The 24,404-nt window shown below is 40.5% G+C and overlaps 1 pseudogene across 1 annotated transcript; it reads right to left on the bottom strand.

Moving 5' to 3' along the window:
• Nucleotides 1-744: 744 nt before the first annotated feature.
• Nucleotides 745-3,620, bottom strand: LOC145061185 (G-type lectin S-receptor-like serine/threonine-protein kinase At4g27290; annotated as a pseudogene). Its single transcript, XR_013687122.1, has 7 exons — nucleotides 2,412-3,620; nucleotides 2,167-2,301; nucleotides 1,942-2,086; nucleotides 1,675-1,856; nucleotides 1,349-1,586; nucleotides 1,130-1,280; nucleotides 745-1,050 (listed from the first exon to the last, which is right to left on the bottom strand). The product of XR_013687122.1 is annotated as a G-type lectin S-receptor-like serine/threonine-protein kinase At4g27290 (transcript).
• Nucleotides 3,621-24,404: the final 20,784 nt, after the last annotated feature.

Raw genomic sequence — 24,404 nt, 5'->3', positions numbered from 1 at the left:
CCGACACCTCGACATAGGAGGTCCATAAACACAGACTGTATTCTATCATAAGGTGAGCGATCCAACAAGAAAATAGTGTTATACATGTGGTCACGTAGGACATATGATAAACAATTGTTCGGGATGTCCTCCCCGGAACGGATCACGGCACACGAGAAATACTAGGGACAATGAATAACATAGGGGCTTCTAGGAGCGGTTCACATAAGGAAAGTGTATATCCTACATTTCATTTAAACAACCCTTATATTTAATGTCTAATATAATTGATTTTATCTTAGTGTTTTTTAAATACTACATATTATGCTCTAAAGTAGGCTTAGTGTTTTTTAAATACTACATATTATGCTCTAAAGTAGGCTTCATGTAAAAAAAATGCCAAAAGAGCACATAGAGTGCCATTTTAACACTACTACAAACTACTCGTTTTAATTCCGATTAACATTTTTTTTTTTCTAAAATGCATTATTTGTAACTAGTTCTTTTGGTTGACATATCGCACTCTTTTGGTTGACATATCGCACTCGCAAATTGGATATCGGGAATGTAAACTTATTAAGCTCAAAAGTAGGCTTCATGTTAAAAAAAAATTCCTCCAAAAAACGCATAATTAAACTATCATTTTGACACTAAACCATTCTGGTAGATAAGTTTTGAAACAGAGATAATAGATAGCCGTACATTAGAAAGAGCTAACGAAAAGAAAAAGAACAAGACTTGAAGTTAAAGCTATGTATGTTCTTTCTATCGAGCAACTACCTCTGTAACAGTTAAATCGTTGGTTGAACTTGTTGGGTAACTGCTTGAAGAAATATCAGCACCATGTAAGATCCTTTCTACGAAAAAACCTGGCTGCTTCGGTTTCTGCAGTATACCCTCGTTGCCCAACATTAAAACAGCAGATGACATGTTTGGCCTGTCATATGGGCTTTGTTGAACACATAACAACCCCACTATAATTGATCGTATAACTTCCGACGAATTGCTTGATTGGCTTAAAGTTGTATCAATGAGTTCCGCTGACCTGCCTTCGTTATGCATTCTCCATGCCTGAATAAAATTAATATAAAAAAAATTTGAGGATATATTTTTATAAATCAAAGGAGTAATTTGTGGCAGATAAGCTTACATGTCCAAGGAGGTTATTGTCATGTTCAGAATGCATGAATCCCCTGTTTCTCTTCCCACTCAATATCTCCAGCACTATAACACCAAAGCTAAATACATCGGATTTGAACGAGAAAACACCATCTAATGCATACTCCGGGGACATGTAACCACTGCACCCAATAAAATAAATGAACTTAAGAGAAGTTGAATATATATACTGTTGGATTATCAAGCTTATTATGTGCCAACAACTCTCTGTGTGTTTGCTTGAGACTCGTTTCCTCCAAAGCTTCTAGCCATCCCAAAGTTTGATATCTTAGGGTTCATGTCTTTGTCAAGTAAAACATTGCTAGCTTTAAGATCTCTATGGATGATTCGTAATCGTGAATCTTGATGCAGATAAAGAAGTCCTCGAGCAATTCCTTTGATAATGTTAAAACGCGTTGTCCAATCAAGTTGGCTGCTTCGTTTCTTATCTGGCAACATGAAGATGTAGTCATATTCAGTTCCGGAGAATGCTTCGTTCGTAAACATTAAATTAATAGACATTTAAGTGATTCTGACCAAATAAACACAAGTCTAAGCTTCTGTTTGGCATGTACTCATAGATCAACAACTTTTCATCTCCCTGTATGCTACATCCGAGGAGTCTAACAAGATTTCGGTGCTGAAGTTTTGAAATGCAAATGACTTCATTCTTAAACTCATCAAGTCCTTGGCTTGATGTTGTAGACTCTCCAGTCTTTCTAACACACCCTAGAGATATATTGGCTATGTGAAAAACAATATAAACAGCGAAGATGAATTGCTTCAATGTCTCTTTCTCAGTACACAACTTTGAGTGTTATTATTACCTTATAAACTGATCCAAATCCACCTTCTCCAATTTTATTTTCTGGGGAAAACCTAGCAGTAGCTCTAGCTAATGTAGAAAAGCTAAACAATGTTGCAACATCCAAGAATTCTCCTGAACCTGCTTCAGGAATTCATATATATTACTCTTCTTTCTATTAGGTTACAACCAATTTACAGTTAAAATCGTGAATTTTTTCTTACCTTCCCACAGTTGTTGATCATGGCTTTTTCTACATGCGTAATGGAACCATGTAGAGCTCAAGCCTATCAGAAGAACCCCCAGAAAAACTACCGGTAAGATGATCTTGAGGTTTGCTCTCTCCTTCTTCTCGTGTACTGATTGAGTGGCAATAATAATCATGAAATAAGTAATTTTAAATGTTGAGATATAACATGCATTTGAGAACCTATTCAAATTAAGTTTGTATACAGATATGAATATATACCCAATTCTGAGTAAGCCATTCTTACAAAAACATCCTGCCCGTTATTGATCTGAGAGAAGACTCTTATGTCCATAAGATCATTGAACCAAAGCAAGCAGCCACTTCCTTCACCTCTGATGTCTGTATCTGAATAGGCCATACAACTACAATTCTTGATGCATTTTTCTTCACATTCTTTCCTGTTCATGCTCATGTTATACCATGAAGTCCTTGTGTCGGGCAATTTCACATGAGAATACTTGATAAACCCATCTGTTCTGCAGTCCAATGGTGTTCGCCTCACACAACCACCCGACTAATCTGATATCTCCCATGCCTTTTGGTTTCTGGGCACAAATGTTGTCTCATCTAAACAACCACATCTTTGGGAGGTCGAAATGCTGCAGGTTCCATAAGCGTAACAAATGTTGTATCATCAGCCACCCCCACCCAACGTTCTAGCTGGCCAGATGAGCTCAATACGAGCCTTGAGACTACAGAACTATTGCGGAGAAAATAACTGTAAACCACCTCGGTTCCATTAATAACCATGTCTGCATTAATGATGTTCCGGTTGACCCCAGAACCCCCACTAAACCATATACCATTCCATGGTCCAATCCGGAACTTGATTGATGTACCTTGTTTTAGTAGGTCCTGTGGAAAGCCGTTTGTGTCAGTGCTCCATGTGAATTCACCTGGAGCTGGATCTTGATTACTCTTCCATGAAGATAGATGCCATTCCTTACCAGTCACGAAACTTCTCCCTAACTTCATGCCAGGTAGAAGTGTATCAGTTGGATAATCAAAACTCTGCCAGAGAATCTTCTCCTCGATTCTTTCTTTGACAATTAGATTTCCGGTGTCGTCAAGCTGTGCTATCGCGTTGACTGATGACGTTGTATTGGATGACCATATTATATCATTAGTGTCGTTGATGAGGACAAGATTTCCTGGAGAGATGATCTTCAGTATGCCGGATGATGCACCAGGGAGTGGGAAGTCTCTGTTGGCGACCCAAACCACTGTTTCAACCGAGATTTTCTTGTACCAAATACCAACGTATTTGTTCTCAGAGCTTCCTGGCCTGAAAAACCCAAGTTCAAAAATTCCGGCGGGTGAGACCAACGTGTCTGCTTCTGTCAAGAACCTTGATTCTGAAATCAAGTCAATTTCAGCTGTGTAGATTTTCTGAATGTGGAGTGAAACAAGTATAGTTACTTTCTCCATTAAAATTCTCACGTTCGAACTCTTCATTATTCTCTGTCTTACGTTTCATTGCTAATTCTATATTTGTGAGTTTTAAATCAGGACTTTAGTGGATGAAAGTCTGATCCATTAGTTAAATAAATATTATAAACAAAAGGATGTTACTGGTTCAACAGTTTGACGGATTCTTAAACCACATGCTTTTTGACAACAGCTTGGTACTGTTGGTTGGAGGACAAACTCTTTTCACAACTACGATCCATAGCCATGTCATTTACTCTTTTCTACATTTTTTTTATTTAACTTTAAAACCAATATGTTAAACATTAAATTTTTTATAAAATTATAAAAGCAATTTATAATTTCTAATTCTCCACATCTAGAGTACGTAAATGAAATTTTCAAAAATACTTTTTTATTAATGTGGGTTTTTGATAAACCGTAAAAATATTTTTTTCCAAAGACTGAAACTAGTACCTACTAATCTACCCCTAAATCTATAGATTTTTTCTTAAAAAGACTTAATCCCTCAACATTTTGTCTCCTTATACCTCTAGTGGAAAGGCTCTTTGGTTAAATGATAAGAATTATTAAGATTGGATGTTAGTAATTGGTTGTAAAGATAGAAGTGGACTTATTGAAAATAATTGATAACCAAACAAACCGACTGACCGCATCTCACGTAGACATTAACCCTATAGTATAAATAAATAATAATCATATTTCAGGGGTATAACTTTTAATATTCTGGTATATATCTGAATAGTGTTGGTGATTTGTTATCTCCAATGTTATTTAAGTGTAATGGAATTACTTTGTTGACTAAAAATGATCTTGATAAATATTAAACAAGTAAGGAAGGTGTGGAGTACACACTTGTTTAAGTTTGATCGAGTATCAAAGTATACTGTCATTTAAGGGCGAAGCCCCTGAACGAACGGGGGTCCGGGGGCAGCGCCCCTGGGAGCAGGGTCCAAGGGGTGGCAGCCCCTGGCGGGGTCCAAGGGGCAGAGCCCCTGGCTTTGCATTACTCGTTATACCAAACCCGGTTTTGACTTTGCATTAATCCTTATACCAAACCCAGATTTATAACAGTTTTGACTGTTGAGAAAAATTGTTATATGACAGTTTTGACCGTTTTTCAGACAATGAATGTTTATAACCAATTTTTAGTCAGTTTTCTGGTACTCACGAAATTACACCATCTCATTCTCTCTTTCGTTCTCTTTGGTTTTATCTGAGTCTTATCCAATTGAGGATTTGGGAGTACCACCCAAACACTTCGATTTGAAAGTGATTATCACGATTCTCAGATTTCCAAGTGCCAGTAAACCATATTTCTAACAAATAGGATGAGCAATATTACCAAAATTCCCGACCCCAACCGACACCATTTATGTTAATATGGGATGATACTTGGTATTCTAAAATCACGAAATTCGGGATTACGTTGATACGGTGCTAGTACCGAAAATCGGTATCATACTTGATAGTATCTGTATCGATAACATTAATTAGGTTCGATACTTGGTGTAGTTTTTTCACCCATTTTGATACTTGATATTAAGATTTTTGGGTTGATACCAATTACATCGCGTGATCATATCTATAGCCAGATATTTTTTAAGGTAATACACACATTACAATTAACATTAAACGTCGGATAAGGATACATACATTGAAATACAGAAATATCTTCTCTTTTCTCTCTTCTATCGAGAATGATCACAGAATTCAGAAAAAAAAGGTTATTGTCATAAAAATCTACAAACTCTTACTTTCGGTTTTAAATAGTCCCTAAACTATTGTTTGTGCATTCTAAGCCATTGAAGTACTAAATGACATATTAAGTAAGACATTGGTACATGTTAGAAGGCAATCATGTTGTAACATCACCTATTTTTCAGAACCAAAAAAAAAACTCTATACGCTTTCATTACTGTAATATTTTAATTTGCTGAAAATCCCAGTAGAATAAAACATTTTTCGGAAACTGTCTTTTTTTATTAAAATATATCTTGAATAAAGATGTTTCAAGATACAAAAAATCTAAGGATGTCATAATCAGTACATACCATTGTCACAACGTAAATACCTAACAAGTAGTTTTGTAGGTATCTTAATTGTGGATTATTATTATAGTTAGATTGTGGGATTGGAAGCCCTATATGGGTCAGGTTTTCAAGGTTTAGTAATTGTAGATTATTATCATAGTTCGATTATTACCCGTGATACATATAGTTTGAGTGTATCATGTTTGGCAAAACCTAGTGAGACACATCTGGTTTTCAATCCCACAATCTTATTATGATAATAATCCATAATTAATAAACCTACAAAACCACTTGTTAACAACAATATGTCACTTAACATAGATATCGATAAGACAATGCACCCCATCCCATCATTTCTCACATATTGATCCTACAACATTGATCCTTAAGGTCTAATCTGATGGACTATTGTAAGCAACGAGTAGAATTTTCTACTTTGGGGATTCCTAGGCAGTGGAATTCAATAAAGGCAACCATAAAGGGATAGAGTATAAACACATATCGAAATGGACACTCGTTATGTTATAAAATATGTCTATGGGTTATAAATCTACATTAACAATGTAATTCATGAGACTTTCAAGATCAGTCAGGTGTGCCATCTTACTCTAGCAGATAACCAGACATACCTAAATGGTTGCCTGATCAAGACCCACCATTTTTGGCTGTCAAAAAAGAGGAAAAATACTAGTGTAGTACTTCGGTACTGAAAGACCCCAACTTTCGTGTAACACCGTAAAAATTTGAACAATTTTTCACTTTTGAAAAACCATAAAATATCATTTGTAATCATAAGTAGAAACATTGTGTCAACATTGTATCAGTACAAAACCCAAGATAAAAATACATAAACTCCGGTGTGCGTGTGTACGAATCATGCTGGCGCCTTCCCGCGATCATCACTGGTACCTGAAACACATAACACATAACACTATAAGCATAAATGCTTAGTGAGTTCCCCAAAATACCACTCTAACACATAATAGTCACTCGAGGCAGTAAGTTTGTTGACCCTCAGGTCAATGTGTCTCAGTGGGGCCCTCCAGCCCCAACTCTCTGTGGGCCCTCTGGCCCTAACTCTGTGGACCCGAAGGTCCTAACTCTGTAACTCTGAATCATGCATATCACATATCACAATAAATCACAACACATAAATAACATGCAATTACACTGACATAGAACTCTAAAATACTCTATCACATAACTCTATTACCACACTAGGTAAAGTATAGTGAGAAGACTTACCTCGGGTATCTCGGTAAATCTCTGACTCGGTAAATGCTGGTCTAGCCTCCGCCTAATCATATAAAATAAATACCCTAATTATTATAACTCTCAAGGCTAGACTATGTCCTCTTATGACACTCTCAGAAGGGTAAAAGACCATTTTACCCCTCTCATAACTCAAAAGGCCCCACAATAGACCATACCCTAAAAGTTAACCCAAAGTCAACTTTCTTGGTTACGCTGCGCGTACCAGATGTGTACGCTGAGCGTATCCGGTTGCATCTTAGAAACGGGGAACGCCACCCAGTACGCAGCGCGTACTGGGATTATGCCTGGCGTACAACCCAGCTTTAGCCCTTTAGCTCTTGAGGTCTTAAACAGTTAAGACTCACGTCCAATTTGTAGATCTGACCACATCTAAGCCTCTTAATCCATAAAGTTGATGACTTTATGCCTTTGCATGTCTGAACAAGCCACCAACTCACATAATATTCCATCCTCTAACCCTAGAAGGCTTATTACTCAATCATGACCTCAAACTAACACTAAAGATGGAAACTTTATGGCTCTAAATCACTAATAGCACTGAAAAGGGACAAATCTCGGACCATGGAGCACTTTACACTCATAAAGTCTCCACCTTTGGGGTTTTTAGCCCTAGAAATGGCACATGCAACAACAATCAAAAGAAGAGGAAAGTTTTGAACTTTATACCTCTAAGTGTAGCCCCTTGCTCTGTAGATCTCAGATCCAAAACGGCACCTCAAGCTTTAGCTTCCAAGAACTCTTTTCCTTCTTCTTCACTAAGTCACCAAAACACAATTAGCTGCAATAACACTCACACACACTAAGGACGGTGGGAAGCTCTCTTTTAGGGTTTCACTCACTGATATGGAGGCTGAGAAATGAGCCTTAGCACCCTTTAAATAGTGCACAAGATGGATTAGGGTTTTGCACCTGGGTCGGGTACGCCCAGCATACCTTGGCGACTCCGCGTCCAAACTAAGCACACGAGTACGCGCAACGTACCCCTTTGGTACGCCCAGCGTACTCACTTGCTAAGTTTTCTCCACACAAGGGCTAATCATGACTAATTGACAAAGAAAAGGGTAAAAGAAACGCACGTGAATCTCGGGGTGTTACAATTCTCCCCCACTAGAACCAGACTTCACCCCGAAGTCTCATTCCTCGAAAACCTCTGGATGCTGCCCTCGCATCTTCCGATCCCTGATCGCCACCGGTCTCTCAGCATAATTCAGGCTCGAATCCACCTGAATATCCTCCAATGGCACCACTGCCGACTCATTGGCTATATACTTTCGCAACTGCGACACGTGAAAGGTGTCATGAATCTGACCCAACTCTGCAGGTAGCTCCAAGCGATACGCTACCCTGCCCACCCTTGCGATCACTCTAAACGGCCCAATATACTAGAGTCCCAGCTTGCCCCTCTTCCTGAATCGGATCACTCCTTTCCAAGGAGATACCTTCAGGAGCACCAAATCACCGACCTGAAATTCGAGCTCAGATCGTCGCCTATCAGCATAACTCTTCTGGCGACTGTGAGCGGTCAACAACCTCTGTCTGACCTGCTGGATCTGCTCTGACGTCTGAAGCATTATCTTCGTACTACCCATCACACGCTGCCCCACTTCTCCTCAACAAATGGGGGTCCGACACCTCCTCCCATACAACAGCTCAAAGGGTGGCATACCAATGTTCGAATGATGGTTGTTGTTGTAGGAAAACTCCGCCAAGGGTAAGTACGTGTCCCAACTCCCGCCGAAGTCCAACACACATGCCCGGAGCATATCCTCGAGCGTTTGACTCGTCCGCTCGCTCTGTCCGTCAGTCTGAGGGTGGTATGCGGTATTGAAATGCAGTCTAGTACCCAATTCCACATGGAATTTCTTCCAGAATCTAGAGGTGAAACGCACATCTCGATCTGATAGAAAGGAGATCGGCACTCCATACCGTGATACCACTTCCCTCACATACATCTCTGCCAACCTCTCTGCGGAAGAGCTCTCGCTAATAGCGAGAAAATGAGCGCTCTTCGTCAACCGGTCTATAATCACCCAAATTGCATCGACGCCTCTCGCGGTCCTCGGCAATTTGGTGATAAAGTCCATGGAAATCTGTTCCCACTTCCACTCGGGAATCTCTAACGGATGCAACTTGTCGTGCGGTCTCTGGTGCTCGCCCTTAACCCTGCTACAGTTTAGGCACCTCTCCACGAACCATGCAACGTCCCTCTTCATACAGGGCTACCAATACTCCCTTTTCAGGTCCAAATACATCTTAGTGGCCCCGGGATGGATCGAGAACTTCGATCGATGAGCCTCTTCCATCAAAATGGTACGCGTTTCGCCCACATGCGGCACCAAAATCCGGCCCTGAAACGTCATAAGCCCCCGCCCATCGGTAATGAACTCCGATACTTGCCCAATAACCCGATCTCTCTTCTGGTTTTCTGGTCTCACGGCCTTGGTCTGAGCTCCTCGAATGGTGTCCAACACCGGAGTCATCACTGTCAATCTCATACAAATGTCACGCATCGGAACACTCTCCGCCCTACGACTCAAGGAATCGGCCACCAAGTTGGCTTTCCCCGGGTGATACAAGATCTCGCAATCGTAATCCTTCACCACATCCAGCCATCTCCTCTGTCGCATATTCAGGTTGGGCTGATCCATCAAGTACTTCAGACTCTTGTGAGCCGTGTATATGGTACACCGGACCCCATATAGATAGTGACGCCAGATCTTGAGGGCGAACACTACCGCCCCCAACTCTAAATCATGGGTAGGATACCTCACCTCATGAGGCTTCAGCTGCCTCGATGCATACACTATCACATGGCCTCTCTGCATAAGCACTGCTCCCAACCCTGATATCGACGCGTCACAATATACCACAAAATCCTCCATTCCCTCCGGAAGGGCTAACACCGGGGCTTCGCATAGTCTCTGGTGAAGTGTCTCGAAGGAGGCCTGCTGCTCTGGACCCCAAGCAAAAACTACACCCTTCCGGGTCAACTTAGTGAGTGGCATGGCGATCTTGGAGAAATCCCTGATGAATCTCCGATAATAGCCTGCCAGTCCTAGAAAACTCCTGATCTCCATGGGTGACCTCGGCACCTCCCAACTCATCACCGCCTTAATTTTGGCCGGGTCGACCAATATCCCTTTCTGGGTAACGAGAGGTCCCAAGAACTGGACCTCCCGTAACCAGAAATCACACTTGGAGAACTTGGCATAAAGCCTCTCCGATCTCAAGACCCCTAGGATCTCCCTCAAATGTCCCTCATGCAGCTCTCTAGATCTCGAATACACCAAAATGTCGTCGATGAATACGATCACCGAGTGATCCAACACCGGTCTACACACCCTGTTCATAAGATCCATGAACACCGTTGGTGTGTTGGTGAGCCCGAAAGGCATCACCACTAACTCGTAATGCCCGTAACGAGTCCTAAACGCTGTCTTTTGGATATCCTCATCTCGCACCCTCACCTGATGATATCCAGACCTCAAGTCGATCTTGGAAAACCAAGATGCTCCCTGCAACTGATCGAAAAAACGTTAATCCTCGGCAACGGGTAACGGTTCTTGACCGTCAATTTGTTCAACTCCCGGTAATCAATGGGAGCTCCCCTCGGCGAACTACTCGGCCGAATAAACCCCTTTCCAAGCAGCTCCTGAAGCTGCAAGGATAACTCCTGCATCTCTGGAGGCGCAAGGCGATAGGGCACCTTGGCGATAGGCGCGGCCCCCGGAACCAAATCGATACTGAACTCCACCTGCCTCTCAGGAGGTACGCCCAGCAACTCCTCCGGAAATACATCCGGGAACTCACGCACTATCAGAACCTCTCCCACAGACCTCGGTCTCTCCGTCTCAACCCTCGCGTCCATCACATACGCCATGAATCCCTTATATCCCTGCTGAAGACTCTGCCTCGCCATGGCGGCTGAGCAAAATGCTGAACCGGAACGTGTACCCTCGCCGTACACCGTAAGAACTCCCCCACTAGGGTCTCGCATGGTCACCAACTGTCGCTCGCAGTCGATGATCGCTCAAAATCTGCTCAACCAGTCCATGCCCACGATGACACAGACATCCCCCATCGCAATAGGAACCAGATCTATCGGAAACTCAACCCCGAAAATCTCAAGTACACAACCACGAATCACCTCGGTGGCATACACCGCACTCTCATCCGCTATGGAAACTCTCAGAGGTTGACTTAATGCCTCTCGACTAATACTGATGTGTCGGCTAAAGGCCAACGATACAAAAGATCGACTCACACCCAAGTCAAATAACACTGGAGCAGATACATAATTCACAAGGAAAGTACCTACGTTTAACATAATATAAGCACAATATCACAAAATACAAAAGAATACATGAAAGAGTACATACCGGCCACGACATCGAGCGCTGCGCGGACCTTTTCCGCAGTCAACTGGAAGGCTCTCCCGCGTGCCTTCGGTGCCTCGACCTTCGCAGGCCGAACATCCGCAGCTCTCATCACAGCAAGGGCTGATCCCGGAGATGCTCCCTGCGCTGACCCCCATAACTGTGGACACTCTGCCTTCCGGTGTCCATTATGGTTGCAATGAAAACAGACTGAAAAACCCATGGGGCAATCCTTGGCCATGTGCCCCTCCTTGCCACACTTGTAGCAAGACCCTGCTCTGCATATCCCATCGTGGCTCTTTCCGCACTTGCCACAAGCGCGGCCCTTCTGGTTCCCAGATCTCGAATCAGCAGGTTTGGCCTGCTTGGCTGCCGGCTGAGACTGAGCCGGCCGCCGATCCTTTCCCTGAGACTCAGCCTCCTCCCTGGCTTGGGTCTCCAACTCTATTTCCCTCTTCCTGAATGATCGTACGGATCTCAGCCTCGCTCGTGCTACTGCTCTCTAGTGTGTGGCGTGTCCCAACCATGGTCTCCTTCTAAAATACTGTTGGATTAGTGTCTAAGTCCATAACTATTTTGGTATGTACTTGACCCGATGGTGCATGGTCCTTTTGGGTTGCCTTCACCAAAGCAACTTGATTGGAGAAATAAATAAAGAGAGAGGTTATTATGATTTATTAATATGTTATAAGAATAATATATTAAAGGAGAAATCATATTTGTTTAATTAATATTGGTCAATAATTAATTAAGAATTAATTTTGTGATCAAGTGTAATTAATTAAACTAGAGGGGCTGAATTGTAATTATGTGATAGTTGCAAAATAAGGCAATGGTTATCCTTGTTAAAGGATGGACGAATTCAAGGATAAGCATATCCTTGAAATCGTTCAAGGCCTAAGAGATAAGGGTTTTTCAAGGCTTATCTTATGGTTGCTTGATGGGCAAGTAACTAGATAAGGATAAGGACTAAACCCTAATCCCAACCCTATATAAAGACCCCTAAGGCTCATGAATTCGTGGAAGCCTTCCCAAGAAGTCCTAAGGACGAATTCCTACCTCTCTCCTCTCTCTTTATATCTTCTCCATTTGCTCTTGGTGTTTGTAAGCCATTAGAGGAGTGACACTTGTGACTCTAAGCCTTCCAAAGTCAATTCAAGGAGGAATTGGGATTGTTATTGATACATAACAATCAAGGTAATATCATAAACCTAATTATATGTTAATATGATTATTTAAATGCTAGAATTAGGGTTTATAGTCTAGGATTCAATGCATGTACAATAGAGAAACCTAGATCCAAGCATTAGGGTTTGTATTAGCACATAGGATGTCTTATGACCAAAACCCATCAGTGGTATCAAAGCCTTGATTGGTTTCTATTGTATTGATGCTTGATATATCTGAAAAATTCATTTTTTTGGTGTTTTGGAGGCTGGACTCGCCGAGTCCATAGCTGAACTCGCCGAGTTCAAGGTGACTCGACGAGTCCAGGCTTGACTCGACGAGTCAACTCGTCAGATAGAGCTTATCTCGGGATTTCTTGCTGTTTTTGCATTAGGATAGTTACCTTATCATGTTAGATCAATATTAATCCGATTATATGATATATTTGACTACATTTTTGATCTAATTGAAGATATTTATCAATTAATAAGATAATTGTTTCCTTATAAGATAATTGATTAATTATTTTGAGTAAATTGATAAATTGTTTTGCAAGAAATATTAAACAAATCAAATATGGATAATTATGTAATTAAATGTTAGTTTAGATTATTTGTTATTTGATCCTTGTTGTTATGAAAAGTTTCATATTTTGCCCTTTAGGTTTTATAGTTTAAATTTGAACCCAATAGTTTTGTAGTTTTGAATTTTAAATAGTTGAAACCCTAATGTGTTGAAATGTTTCAAAACTTGCCCTCAAGTTTTGGAATTTAAAAGTTTAATTAGGAATGTTAAATTCTAAAACTCTAGTATTGTTTTGAAAAAGTTCAAATCACACCCTTATGGTTTTGTTAATTAATTAAGGTGTATAATTAAAGAAGTTTAATAAATCCATAAAAGTTTAGGTTTACAATTTAATTGAATTAAAGGTATAATTGTTAAATTAGACCACCTAGTATTTTGAAAGTATAAAATACACCCTATACTATATATAACATCAAAAGTCTAACATTATATATATGTATGAGTAAAAGTCAGTCTTACCGTTTGTAGGCCTCATTCACGAAGCTGGTCTATAAGGGGTGTTTAAGGAAAGTGCCTATAAAATGGCGATTGAATGGGTATCCACTCTTACCCACCGCACTCTTGACTAGTGGAGGGTCGTTAGCCGAACGGGTAGGATAGGACAAAACCTTCCATTATAAGTATAATGAAATATAAAAGTGAATTGATGCAATTCCATGAAATTACACTTTGTGCCCTTGCGAAGACGTTAGTGGAGCGTGTGTGGTTTACCGGCACACTAAATGGTTCTAAGCAAAGGTAGCAAAGGGTGACTCAATGTTTGTCATAGTTCGGTGGAGCGTGTGTGGTTTACCGGCACATCGAATAGGTGACTGTAACATGTGAGGGCACCATGTAAGTTTGCATGGTTATTCACACCCGCTTTGTGATCCTCGGCATCCCAGTCACAAATAAGAGGGGCATATCAAGATTTAAACATGCCATTGAAATGTTCAATGAATCTCATAGGATCTAGGAGTTTTCATAGATTTAAAACTTAAATTTCTTTTTCGTTTTTCATGGTGGAAATTAGTGAATCGTCATTCACTTACCTTCAAATATTCTGCAATTAGGGTTACGGCATCCCTCTCCCGAGTTGTAGAATATTGTGTTGGGTCCTAGCCTTAGTATTTCATTTGGGTGATTTACTAAGGACTCAATCTATCAACTAACTTGAATTTGCTTTTCTCCCGTTTTGTAGATGTCAAAGTTCGAGAACTATGATCTTCCCAAATCCCGTGGAACAAGCATTCCACATGAAGATGGTATTCCACGATTCAATCGAGGAACGAGAAATCATGCTTCACTTCCTCCTCCTCCTCCTATTGTTCTCCCCAACCCACAAGATCGAAGAATTGAAAGGTTCAATATCACTAAAGCCCTATTGGAAATGAAACATGAAGATGGTAAACCCGTGTGTGCCCACGTTCTAGGAATGAAATCACACATTGATAGGTTGATAATGTTGGGTGTGTCATTCCCAGATGAGTTGGCTGTGAATTGGGTTTTGCAGTCACTTCCTGAATCATATAATGAGTTCAAGAGAAAGTATTATATGATGAATCATGACGACAACCTCATTGACCTAACTTACATGCTCATTACTGCTGAATCAGAAATGATTTGGCGAAGCAATGGAGCGTATTTGTTGGAAAAGTCAACCAACCATGCTTCCGAGGACGTTCTAGGAGAACCGACCTGCGTTTACTGCCAAAAGAAAGGGCGTTGGATACAAGTCTACCCAAAGATCCTGAAGAGTCCAGAAGATGGGAGAGTCAAAGAGTATGGCTGCGCTTCAGGTAAAATCCACTATCTAACTCCATTAAGTTCCTATTCATTAATTCTTAATACATAATTTAATAAGATTGCATTTGAATGTTTTACAGGATCGGTGAAAAGAAAGGAAGCTTGGTCAAAGAGCAAGATGAATCTAATCACAAGGAATGGATCTTGATCGCATGGACTTGAAGATTAGATTTTGATCTTAGATAGTTATGATAGACTTGTTAGAAAATTTTCTTTTGAAATACATAGTTTTCAATGGATTTTGCATTGTAATGACAAATGTTTTCCGCTGCTTTTATAAATAAAATAAATTTTCGTTTGACTTATTTATTTATTTGTTTATTTCCTTGCAATGAAATCGTTATGAAAATTGGTGTTTGCATATTTCTACAACAAATGGATATGATTCTTATTTATGGTGTTTATGGAAAAGTCGAGAATTTACCAAATAGGGAGAGTTTCTCATCGCTTAAGTTTCAATTGGACAGAAACTTGGAATCATGCAACGTGGATGCACGATGAATGAGAAATTTCGTATTTAGAAATTAGACTAATTCATTGACAAAGTGTCAAGTGAAGGACTAGGAGATCGAGTACACAAAGTTGTGTGTTGATCAAAGTCCACCATAAGAGTAACAAAATATTCGTCATGATTTACTAAAGGTTTAGTAAATATGATAATACTTATAAGATTAAGTGTAATTCTGAATTGATTGAAAAAGTTTAAATCAATAGTAAAACGAATAACAAGAATCAAGTAGGCAGAAAGATAAAAGTTTCTCCATTCTAAGAAGAAGGGAAAGTACCTTTTATGCTTTATGATAGGTCTTAATGATTAAGAACCATATATCAATTGATCCTCTAAGTGACTCTTAGTACAATTGTATGTCTAAGAAGAGGAATCAAGAATTGAAGAAATGATTAAATCAAAAAGTCAATCATACTTCGTTCCAAATCAAGTCTTAGAGTTAAGATTATGACATTGAGTGAAAAGTATTAAGAAGGTTTATAACATTCATCAATTGTGGAAAGTTGTGATGTCTTGGATAAGACAAAGACCAACTAAGACCAAAATTATGAAGTGTTTTGTTTTGATAAAAGCTACACTAACTCTTGAATATTTGTTTGTCAAGAAATGTTTTGACAAGAGAATCGTATATGTCAAGGAGTCAGTGGGAGTCTTTATAGTCTTGAAAAGTTTCAAGAACAAATCAAATAAACCTTATCGATCATCACTAGCACACGAGTTAAGGTTTACAACCTATCGTGATGACATTATTTGGTTTCTATGCCAATCCAATCGAGTTAATTATGCATGTGAGTTCTATGAGTTCTCATTTTGAAGGCATAAAAGGCAAAGCACCTTAATCAATGAAAGGTACATTGATAGGAAAGGGTGAGCTGCTTAACTACTTGGAAGACGTGGTGGGCAGCTGTGCTACCATAAGACAAGAAATCAAGATTAAGAAAGTTCGGTCCATATGAGTTTGAATTTGTCATAAACCTTGGTTTTAAAAAATTCACATGGATAGGAACACATATGCCATTTAAATCTAAGTGTCATAAGATTTCCTCCTTCATGAAAATGATTGTGAGGAAATGCTTTCACTAAGAAAGATTTTAAGAAGATAGTGATTATAAAATTGCATTCTCGAATTCGATTATGGTTACGGCATCCCTTTCCATAATTTGAATTGTGAGGTTTGGCAATTAGTCTTAATTGTTTAGACACACATATGAACTATCGAAGGCAAAGGTGTATATTCAAAAAGCCTTGATAAAAGATTATCAAAGCACTAAGTATTAGAAACATGAACTTAAGAAATTCAATAAGTATTGTCTTTCTGGAAGTTGAGATGTTTATGAATACATGTCGAAGCTAGTGGGAGCATAAGTGTTATGTTTTATAATAATCATCATGATAGTGGGAGCATAAAAGTTATGATTGTATGATTATTAAGGAAAGTATTGCAAGGTTAGCAATATTAATTATAGAAAACAAGAGTCATACTTTGCAAAGTTGTAAGAGTTGAAAGGTTGTTTTGCTATAATTAAGGGAGAGAATATTATGCTTCATTTCAAATCTAAAGGATTAGGTTGAGAAATGATAATAAACTTAGTCAAGGGTACATAGTGTGTTCTTAAAATTTCGATTATGATTACGACATTCCTCTTCACAATTCGAATTTTGACAACATAACAAATAAAACATTATGCGTCGTGTACCATACGCTTCGGGTATAGGATCGATTGCAAATGCTTTAATGTTTGACCATTCTAAATTTTTCCAAATGTCTAGCGCATTTAGAGGGAAAAAGGACTAGAATCGGTTTTGACTAAAGTAATTAAACAACTATCAAAGGACAATCCAAAGTTCGACGAGGATTGGTCGCTTGTGAGTAGTTGGAAGCATGGTGTTGGATGGACCATATTGACATTATTATGAATAGAAAAGATTCTATTAAGAATGAGTTGTCATATGGAAAATATGGAAATGTGTCCATATTGGATGAACCATATCGACATCATTACGAATAGATGAGATTCTATTAAGAATGAGTTGTCATATGGAAAATATGGAAATGTATCCATATTGGGAATTGAATATTAAAAAATCTATGACTAGATTAGAAACTTTTATGCAAAAGGATGTTCAAAGGAATGTACTTTGAGTGAGAGACATCATATCTAAGGAATTGTCTTGTAACAATCTCTGATAGAAGACTTTGTAATATCATTGGCAATAGTCTTTGTGACTTTGGTGCATTGGCATTACGAAAGGGTAAGTTGCATAAAATGTTAGAATCTAGCATATTCTATAAGTGGCAAGAATTTGAAATTCTTAAACTTATGAAAAAATGGATTTGGAGTTGTGAAATGAGAATGATTGGAAATGTGTTCAATGTGATCTATTTCACGAAGTAAGAACCATAGGTAAACATTGTGTGCATGCTATGAGCATGGGACAAGTGTAATAATTCAAGTACGAAGTTGATTACCCAAAATGACAAATAATGAGTAATCAATATGGTGATAAATAAAAGGTGTTTTATTTATACTCAAAGGTTTGTGGCCATATGGGATTAGTATTATTCTTGTGTTTCACATTTTCATGTTTTGACTTCCAGAATAATTGAGTTTATTAAGAATAATCGAATTATTCAAACGGGCCACAGTCGTTCATATGTTGGAAGTAGATATGAATGAAGACTGTCATGAATTGGTGTGTGGATTGTCTAAAGAGCGTTACACATAAGCAAATGTTTGCTGCAACGTTCATGAGTGCTTATGAATATGAATTTGAGCATTGGATTAAACCCACGCTCACCTGGATCACTCCATGAATTGTATCACGAGTAATTAGTGAGACGATAACATCTTATATTCTTGAAACCGAGATGTGTGAGTTGTATCTTGCGAATCGGTTGCACATTGATAATATGTAAACGCACTAGTAACTTGGTGTTATAAAACATATTGTTGTGTGTGATTTGGTTAGTGAGTGCAAGAGAGCATTGTATCAAAGTTTATCCATTCCTTTTATTCAAAGTAGGATAACAGCGATATCTTTGGGCCCCTCGATGATTTAGTGATGACAAACGTAAATGCTCGGCCGGACTAGGGCTAATTTGATTTGTTCAATTAGTCAGTCGTCATAAATCAGAAATCGAGAAGTAGTACAAAGAGAATGATTTGAAATCATATCTCATATCATATCTAGAATGGAGGAATATATGATCCCTTATCTAAGGACACGCGTATTTGATATGATCAGAGTTGACAGTGGCTTTGGAAAGCTACGATTGCAAATCGGGATCCGAAGTCATACGAAGAATAGTTGTTAGACTTATCCAAGTGGGAGACTGTTGGATTAGTGTCTAAGTCCATAACTATTTTGGTATGTACTTGACCCGATGGTGCATGGTCCTTTTGGGTTGCCTTCACCAAAGCAACTTGATTGGAGAAATAAATAAAGAGAGAGGTTATTATGATTTATTAATATGTTATAAGAATAATATATTAAAGGAGAAATCATATTTGTTTCATTAATATTGGTCAATAATTAATTAAGAATTAATTTTGTGATCAAGTGTAATTAATTAAGCTAGAGGGGCTGAATTGTAATTATGTGATAGTTGCAAAATAAGGCAATGGTTATCCTTGTTAAAGGATGGACGAATTCAAGGATAAGGATATCCTTGAAATCGTTCAAGGCCTAAGAGAAAAGGGTTTTTCAAGTCTTATCTTATGGTTGCTTGATGGGCAAGTAACTAGATAAGGATAAGGACTGAAACCCTAATCCCAACCCTATATAAAGACCCCTAAGGCTCATGAATTCGTGGAAGCCTTCCCAAGAAGTCCTAAGGATGAATTCCTACCTCTCTCCTCTCTCTTTATATCTTCTCCATTTGCTCTTGGTGTTTGTAAGCCATTAGAGGAGTGACACTTGTGACTCTAAGCCTTCCAAAGTCAATTCAAGGAGGAATTGGGATTGTTATTGCTACATAACAATCAAGGTAATATCATAAACCTAATTATATGTTAATATGATTATTTGAATGCTAGAATTAGGGTTTATAGTCTTGGATTCAATGCATGTACAATAGAGAAACCTAGATCCAAGCATTAGGGTTTGTATGAGCACATAGGATGTCTTATGACCAAAAGCCATCAAATACAACAAAAGAACATTAGAGACCCCTTCTAGTATAATCACACTCGATAACTCCACCCTAGTTGTTCCTTAGTGCCCTAAGGATTCTTACTTGGACTGCGCACCAACCCGGTATCTTCATTAGTACGGGCCCAATACTACCATCCATACCGCATCGGCATTCATCCCAAGTCCTCCTCCTTGAGCCCCAAATCCCAAGTACTCTACTCTCTCTATCATGTGCTACTCACTAGCAATTCTCTCATAAGCACCTCGCTGTTATCTAAATCACTCTTAAGCATCTCTAGCAGCAAAACCCCTAGACTAAGGCATCATATATCAGGCCACTCTAGTCTTAATAAGAACACCTAGTCTACTCTACCATGCATATCGTAACTCATCATATAGCATAATATAACATATCTGATAATCACTTATTATGAGGGTATTTTGGGAAATCACCGTTCGGGTGCTGGCTAATCGTACACACGGCTCTGCTCTGTTTGTCTCAAGACTCTTTTTACTCTTTTTCAAAAATATTATTTCTATTATTAAAATTTCCTCAAATCCCCAGTTTGAGTTCAGATACGCCCGAAGATGTATCTGAATCCCTCAAACCAAGGCTCTGATACCAACTTGTAACACCGTAAAAATTTGAGCAATTTTTCATTTTTGAAAAACCATAAAATATCATTTGTACTCATAAGTAAAAACATTGTGTCAACATTGTATCAGTACAAAACCCAAGATCAAAATACATAAACTCCGGTGTGTGTGTGTGTGTGTGTGTGTACGAATCATGCCGGCGCCTTCCCGCGATCATCACTGGTACCTAAAACACATAACACTGTAAGCATAAATGCTTAGTGAGTTCCCCAAAATACCACTCTAACACATAATAGCCACTCGAGGCTGTAACTCTGTTGACCATCAGGTCAATGTGTCTCAGTTGGGCCCTCCAGCCCCAACTCTATGTAGGCCCTCTGGCCCTAACTCTGTGGACGTGAAGGTCCTAACTCTGTAAGTCTGAATCATGCATATCACATATCACAATAAATCACAACACGTAAATAACATGCAATTACACTGGCATAGAACTCTAAAATACTCTATCACATAACTCTGTTACCACACTAGGTAAAGTATAGTGAGAAGACTCACCTCAGGTATCTCGGTAAATCTCTGACTCGGTAAACGCTGGTATAGCCTCCACCTAATCGTATAAAATAAATACCCTAATTATTATAACTCTCAAGGCTAGACTATGTCCTCTTATGATGCTCTCAGAAGGGTAAAACACCATTTTACCCCTCTCATAACTCAAAAGGCCCCACAATAGACCATACCCTAAAAGTCAACCCAAAGTCAACTTTCTGGGTTACGCTGCGCGTACCAGATGTGTACGCTGAGCGTACCCGGCTGCATCTCAAAAACGGGGAACGTCACTCAGTACGCGGCGTATACTGGGATTATGCTCAGCGTACTCCCCAGCTTCAGCCCTTTAGCTCTTGATGTAACATCCCGAAATATCAAGAGTAAAGTGGAAGGGCTAAAAGATTAAATTGGGAAAAAGTGACTCGGCGAGTCCATGGATGGACTCGGCGAGTAGAGTCCCGATTTGGTCGCGTGATAAGTAGCCGACTCGGCGAGTCAATGAGGTGGACTCGCCGAGTAGGCGCTGAGTTGAGAAAACCCTAATTCTCGGGGTTGCGCCCTATATAAAGAACATTATGTTTTCCTCCCAGCCTCTTTATCACCCCTTGAGTCCTAGAAACCCTAAAATCGTGGAGAAGCACCATTGTTGAGCAAATTAGAGCTTGGAGAGGTGGTTGTTGAAGAGATTCTAAAGAAGAAGAGGCTTGGATCAAAGGGCTTTGCAAGGATTCGGGATAATCTTCTCTTGGAGCTTCCTTTTGAGGTATCTTTCCATTGTTTGAGCTGCTATTGTCTAGATTCTTCATTTTGGGGTTGTTGAGATCATATCTTTTGGTGTTTTGGAGTTTAGAGGTTAGATCTGAGGTTGCTACCTCAGATCTGGAATGGAGAAGTGTTGGAATGCATGAAAGTCCCTGTGTTGAGTGTTGGATAAAGCTATCATGTCCCAAACCTTAGCCCTAATGTGCAAAATGCATAGATCTCTTTGGATTCACGTAAAGTTTGCCACTTTACGTGATGGATGAGTTGTAGGAGGCTAGAGCTATGTTTTGGAGCAATTGCATGGCCTGGAATGCTTCTGAATGGATTCAGACCGGTGGTACTCGGCGAGTCACATGGGTGTACTCGACGAGTTGCTTGAAGATGAGCTAGAACTCGACGAGTTGGAAGAACAACTCGGCGAGTTGGATGAAGATGGTCTAGAACTCGGCGAGTTGTATGAACAACTCGGCGAGTAGGTTGAAGATAGGCTTAGACTCGGCGAGCCTGTTCTTGGACTCGGCGAGTCTTGTCGAGGAGTCCCAATATTTTCTGGTCGAGCCGAGAATCGGTGAGTCAAGGGATGACTCGGTGAGTTGTGTGCGAGTGGATTCAGAATTGTTGAACTCGACGAGTCTCGGGGTGACTCGGCGAGTTAGGTCGCGGATTGAGGGAAGTTCTTAGTATGGGGACTCGGCGAGTCATCGGGTTGACTCGGCGAGTAGAGTCAGTCAGGGGTTGACTTTGACCTTGTCTTTGACCAAGGATTGGCCAGTGGCTTCCAGGGGCATTTTGCTAATTGTTGATTATTGTTTTGAGTTCAGTGCATTGGTGGTTGTCCAGTGGTGGAGATCGTATCAGTGATCAGAGCAGCTTGGGTTATCTGTTCAGTCGGCAGTTTCGAGGTGAGTTATCCTCACTATATCAACAGGGTCTAAGGCACCAAGGTCGGCCCTTATCGGATTAAGCTCCGGGTAGTTGTTGTTATGTTGTTGCTATGATATGTTTGCATCCTGAGAGCTAGGATGGTATATGTTAGAGACCTGATTGAGATCGGTATCCTGAGAGTTAGGGAGATGTTATGCTAGTGACTTGTTAGGTCGGTATCCTGGTTAAGATGATGATATGCTATGTGATCTGTTTGATCTGCTTGTTGACTGTGAATTGCTATATGATTGTATGTATATGTGCACATGGTTGTTGGACTGGAGTTGGGTTGAGGCGGGTCCTGCTGTGTGTTGTAGGCCAAGATACCCAGGGCGGACCGGTTGTCCCGAAGGCCCAGCGAGCGGTCCGGATAGGCTGTATGCCCCGAAAGGGCGAACCAGACGTGCCGAAGGCTCAGAGAGTGGACCAGATAGACTGAAGGCCCGGTGCGGGCGGACCAGTCATACTGTAGACTCAGAGAGTGGACCAGGTGGATTGAAGGCCCGGGAGCGGGCAGACCAATCACACTGCAGACTCAATGTATGTGGATAGACTCAGAGGGTGGACTAGGTGGACTGTAGGCCGGTGCGGCGGACCAGTCACATAGTAGACCCGAAGTGCATGGTTGTTCTGTGATCGGATATGTTATGGCATGTTATGCGTGTATGGTATTTGTGGTTGGTATTTTGGGGATATCTCACTAAGCTTTCGGGCATACAGTTGTGGTTTCATGTTTTTCAGGTTCTTCAGGAGACTGTGGCAAGGTGAAGGCGTGATTGTACCGCTCCTCATGATTTCGTAGTATTGTGATTCTGGGAACACGTTAAATGTTTTGTATTGAAAACCTTTTTGTAAAGATTTAATGGAGTCGAGATGTTTTTGAAAAATTTAAAGTTGGTTGTATTTTTCGGTTGTTACAAATGGTATCAGAGCCTTGGTTTGAGTGAATTGGAGGAACATTCATGTGACTCCAGTCTCAAATCGAGGAGGTACGATCAGCCGGAGCCAGTAAGTAACCCCAAAATACCATGCATGTTATTTGTTTTTTTTGAGCTTTGATAGAACAGCATGCTAGTGATAGGCTAGGGATCTTCAGGATTTCATGATATGTTGCCTAATTTGTGATGCCTGTAGCCTAGGTTTCCTTATGGGATATTTTCAGTGTTCCTCTAGTGGTGAGGGTTGAGCGTTGTTATGCATGTTTCTGTAGGGCGTTATGGTAGTACTTCATACAAATATGGGTAGGTGTGGAAGGTAGTATGGGCCCGTACTACTGAAAGCACAGGACCCATACGCGTATCAGGGAAACCATGATCTCTAGGGTTGGGTTGAGAGAGTTGGATCCCAGGATGTGGGAAGAGTCTGAGATTTTGTATGGTGTTTTTCGAGTATGGAGATTCCGAGGCATGATGAGAGTGGATCCGGATCAGGATCAGGAGCTGGAGAGAGAGTTCCAGGCGGATCGGTGCCGCCCGAGGTTATCGGTCAGATGAGCACGAGCGAGTTGGATGCGAGGATTCGTGAGATCCTGCGTGAGGAGATTGCTGAGTTGTTCCGGGCTGAGTTGCCAGAGCTGTTTGGGTCGATTAAGACCGCCATGGTTGAGTATTTTGATGAGCGCTATGCAGCTCTCACTGAGACGGCTGCCGCGGCGGCTACAGCGGCTGTAGCAGCGGTAGGGGGAGGAGCTAGTCGGGGTTTTCAGTATCGGGACTTCAATAATACGAAGCCTCCCACATTCGATGGAGTTCAGGACCCGATTGTTGCTATGAGGTGGTTATCAGATGTGGAGGGGTGTTTCTTCACGTGTTCATGCCCTTCTGATCAGAGGGTGAGGTGTGCTCTGAACCTGTTGAGGCTCGGGGCGAAGGATTGGTGGAGATTGACCACGGGGTCATATTCGGATGCGCAGAGGGCTGCGGTTTCGTTGGATCAGTTCAGAGAAATGTTCAACACTCGCTATGTTCCGCAAGTTGAGAGGGAGAGATTGGCTCAGGAGTTCCTTGAGCTGAAGCAGGGTTCGGAGTCGGTGACTGAGATCACCAGGATGTTCACTGAGAGGGCGATGTTTTTCCTAGAGTTCGCTTCG

Source organism: Lactuca serriola, chromosome 7, assembly GCF_051521515.1.
Source record: "Lactuca serriola cultivar US96UC23 chromosome 7, Lser_US96UC23_V15, whole genome shotgun sequence".
Classification (NCBI taxonomy): Eukaryota; Viridiplantae; Streptophyta; class Magnoliopsida; order Asterales; family Asteraceae; genus Lactuca; species Lactuca serriola.
This window is presented reverse-complemented; position numbering and strand designations above follow the sequence as displayed.